The sequence below is a fragment of the Papaver somniferum genome, chromosome 2 (genome assembly GCF_003573695.1).
Source record: "Papaver somniferum cultivar HN1 chromosome 2, ASM357369v1, whole genome shotgun sequence".
Lineage (NCBI taxonomy): Eukaryota > Viridiplantae > Streptophyta > Magnoliopsida > Ranunculales > Papaveraceae > Papaver > Papaver somniferum.
Genome location: NC_039359.1, coordinates 211,813,512 through 211,817,907, shown reverse-complemented (window position 1 = coordinate 211,817,907; position 4,396 = coordinate 211,813,512). Strand labels below are relative to the sequence as shown.

The 4,396-nt window shown below is 35.4% G+C and overlaps 1 long non-coding RNA gene across 5 annotated transcripts; it reads left to right on the top strand.

Moving 5' to 3' along the window:
* The first annotated feature begins 361 nt into the window (after positions 1-361).
* On the top strand, positions 362-3,751 carry LOC113350440. 5 transcript variants are annotated; one of them, XR_003360845.1, is made up of 9 exons: positions 362-614; positions 738-863; positions 953-1,098; positions 1,202-1,437; positions 2,073-2,316; positions 2,518-2,699; positions 2,849-2,943; positions 3,018-3,119; positions 3,223-3,751. It is a non-coding gene; the product is annotated as an uncharacterized LOC113350440 (long non-coding RNA). The 5 variants fall into 5 exon arrangements; XR_003360847.1 differs by having other exon boundaries at positions 953-1,065; positions 2,073-2,699; XR_003360846.1 differs by having other exon boundaries at positions 953-1,065; positions 1,173-1,437; positions 2,073-2,699.
* Positions 3,752-4,396: the final 645 nt, after the last annotated feature.

Below are 4,396 nucleotides of genomic sequence, written 5' to 3'. Positions count from 1 at the left end.
AGCCCTACCCACACCAAATCAAAAATGCATCTCCACAGAACAAGGCGGATCCCCGCGACTCACCAAATTAAAAAAAAAATCCCGGTGCGTAGCACGGACACAAATCTAGTATAGCTAAATAGGATATGGTTTACATTTGTATTTTGTATGACCTGACTAATACACTCTACCCGAGCAATGTTTTTTCCTGCGACAATAACAGAGACACTATTGCTACGTGTACAATGGTGGACGAGCCACGTCTAAGAAGACATCAAGAATAATCTTGTATTGTTAATAACGCCACCTATGTCCAAACTAGTATACGTGTCAACTAATCAGCTCCCAAGAAGAATCATTAATGCAAAAAAAAAAAAAAAAAGGGTCTTAAAGATCGAGAAGTAGAGAAATTGAGAGATGCATCACCAACGATTTTTTTTTTTAGCAAGACTTCTGTGTTTCTCTAATCAACAACAAATTACAGTCCCTAATAAACTCACCAACATAACCACAGTTTCTGAAGAAGACGATTCAGCTGGTCTCGCTCCGATTAACTCACTTCATCCACCCTCTTAACTCTTTCTCACTCGTCTAATTTTCCCTTTTCAAGGTTTCTCTCGGTTTCTCTTAGACAAGTAAGTAATACATGGTTTTTGTATTGTTACTATTTTACTTTATTTTGATTGAATTGAAGTTGTTCGGTAGTTGGGTTTTGCTTTTATTCGTATTTAAATTGATTAAATTTTGATATGTTGCAGGTTGGGATGCAGTTAACTATCAAAATTCAATCAAAATTTGCAGATTGGGATTTTGCTTTTATTGGTGTCCAATCAAAATTTGTATCTAAACTGACAATCTGCTAATGTTCTTCGTATAGCAGTGTGGTATGTGATGCGTGGAAATTTGAATTTTAGGTCATATTCAGATAGTAGATTTGTTGCATATTTATTTGGGCCCTTTATTTGCATTACAGGTTGATCCAGTCAATTGTGCAAGTTAAGGCTCGATTGTAAATCTTAGCGATGTGATGCTTCGGTTAAGCGAACCCTTTTTATATGCAAATTTTACCGACAAAATTAACGCAATGTATGTGTTTGATAATACTCCTTTAGATTTCAGGTGCGTTATTTGACGTTTTATACATCTATTTGCTTGATTAACTTTGCTATTAGATCGAAATTTCCATTTTACAGTATTCTGATTTATGAAAATGGATCGTTAGAAGATTAACTACACTGCAAGCATCATCGGAAGGCATGACGTCATGGCATGATAATCTTAAAATGGATGGCTCTGACTGGACATCTGATGAAGATAACCGGATGTTGAAATCTCTTGAAGTTCTGGCAGCGCTGTTGGTTTACCTGCTAGCCTCTTTAAAGCTAAGCCAATGACAACGTGTGGTGGGACGACTCAATACAAAGAACCATAATGACCCTCTACTGGCAGAGATACAAGGTGATACTTTTGTTCTTGACTTTTTTGGTAGGATTTTTATGACCGATGTGTTTGGTTGATTTGGTTATGTATCATTATCTATATTGACTGCGGGCGTTCTTAATTATTCTGTTGAGTGATGTGGATGGATGTTGGCTATATATTTTCATCACGAGAAAACAGGTTCAAAACGCGGTGGTTCAGCTCCATCTACGGTGAAAAAAATCCGTACTTAAATATTGGGCATAAAATCTTTTTTAATCGTGGAAAAAGTCTTTTACTAGTCCGCCAAAAGAAAAAGACATTCCGCCAAAATTTTCATGATATTTCAAGGAACTCCGCCAAAATTTTCATTTAGTGGCCATAATCTTCGGATAACTGATCACGTTTCCCTTTTATCCTAAATCAAAACCTCTTTTCATGTATAACAAAAAAAAAACTCAAGTACAAAACCCTAAATTTGAACTAGAAAGAGGTAACCGTCCTAACCTTTGATTTTGATCTTCAATTATCTTTTGATCTTAATTATTGTAAGTGCACTGGTAATTGAGTTAATCACATACCTACAAACTATTTTATGGGAATTATTATGTTCATTACTGGCCAACGCAGTATCATCTTTTTTTATTTTAACTCCCATATCTCTTGAAAAATAGATCTGCCAAAGATTAACAAAGGAGAAAGAGGAGATGCTCTTAATGCAAAGCTTAATGATCACATAAGGAAAAAGAACGAACAATAACGATCAAACCAGGTAAAAAGATTCCAACTGGGGATTGGGCCACTGAGTTCCAAACTGAAATAGGAATCATCGTCCGGAAGTTTGCACTGTGGTCGACTCGCCCCAAATGGAAGTCAATTGGAAAATCATATCTGAGGAAATTTTATGATCTCATATTGGTAATCATATATTTTTTTTGAATCATTTTAGTGTCCCTACTACTCTGTTCTTATAATGTCCCTACTGTTATGTTCTTCTTGCACAGACTACGGATTTATTAGTTAGAACTCTCTTTGCGTAGTTTCTTTGTTGCTGGTGCTAACAGAAATTTGTTTGGTGATTGTGAACTGAGGAAAAATTCATTATTGATCTACATGTAGTACGCATTCAGAAGGCGGTCAACACAATGCTAGCAAATGAGTACATGCAGTTTAGATGTACACTTCACAAACACTACCTGTAGTACAAACAAAATGGAACAGAACGGGAAAACACGCATTATCAGGTTAAGCAGGAGGATTGGGAGAAACTTTTCACTTGGTTTGAGTCTGATGAGTTTCAGGTAATATTGGTGTTCGATCCTTGTTGTATTTATAAGATTTATTTGTGGTAGTCATATTGGTGCCGTGTTCAGATTTCAATACTAGTCGTATTTATGATATCTATGTAGTATTCTTCTGCATTGAACTGTCTTCTTGGATTTGAATGCAGACAAGTATCACTCAAGGAAAAAAAAAAGTCGAGAAGCGAATACAACCATTCATTGTACAGGGTCAAAACCTTTTACCCGCTATAGAGAGGAAATGGTAATTGTGCTGTCTCTGTTATACAAGTTTATGGTTAATACTGTATCTAATTTTTTTTATGGGGAAACCTGCAGTGTGATCCAGAAACAGGTGAAGTTGTTGAACAAATTGAATTCTACAAGTTAACCCACTTCAAAAATGATGTTTGGACGTGTCATACATCGGAGGAAAACTATGTAATCTAAGGATTTTCTTTGTGATTTTCTTTTAAGTTTTTTGTTGAGAGTTATTATTTAGTTTTAGCATATGTTCTGCTATTTATTGTTAATTATTGTGTAGGGTAAAATGCTTGAACTCCGAGCTGCGCCTACACCTGAAGGTTCAACACCCTTGACCGATGCTCAAATATGTGAGGAAGTGCTAGGTGTAAGATCCGGTTATGTCAAGGGTCTTGGTCATGGGTATGAAAAACCTAGCTCGTCGAGCATTGAATATAATGCGGAGTTAGGCGAAGCTCTTAGGAGGGCAGATGAAGCAGAGAAGAGAAATAAGGAACTTGAAGAAAGAGTTGATGAGCAAAATCGCACAATACAGGGGCTGGTAACTGACACAATGGATATAAGAAGAATGTCCCTTGAAATGCAGGGAAATCGTCAAAGTACTCCTGAGAACCGTCAAAGCACCTCTTGAGATGATTGTTAGGGGACCACCACCAGTTGAGATGTGCACATCTCTGTTTCTTTTTTTAGCTTTATGTTTCACTTTTGAAATTTGTAGTGGTATCGTTTTTTCAGTTTTAAGTTTCTTAGTTAGTGGTGTTATTTAATGAACAATGTAGATGTTTTCTAGTAATGATTTGCTTATTTTTAGAAAAATATTATTGATCAGACTTTGATGAATTATAATTTTTAACTAAAATATGAAACTGACTTATGAATTTGTAATATGGCGGATAATTCCTTCCCCTTGCAAAATGGGACCCTAGCATGACAGCATGTTGCGCCGCAAATGAGACACTTACATGACAACATGTTTTATTGCTCAGTAGTACCTATCTTATGAGCGTCGCAAATGAGTATATATACTCCACTATTATAAGTGTCACACATACTATGTTTATTTTACAAAATTGCGCGTGGCAAATAATTATTATTCACGATATTATTACGTGTTGAAAATAACATATATTAACGACATGTTTATCTGTTGCATATGCACTAATTTTTCAACGTATTAATATGTTGGAATAAGGATTGTTTGTGACATTTTGAACCGTTACACAAACATATATTAATGACGGCTTTATCCGTTGCAAATGCACCAGTTTATAACGCATTGATACGTCGAAAATAAGGATTGTTCGTGACATCTTAAACCGTTATATATAACATGTATTAACGACGGGCATATCCGTCGAAAATAAGTATTGTTTATGACATCTTGAATCGTTATAAATAAAAACTATTTGTTACATAAACAAACATCACATAAAGGTTTTTTCCGGTATAATTGA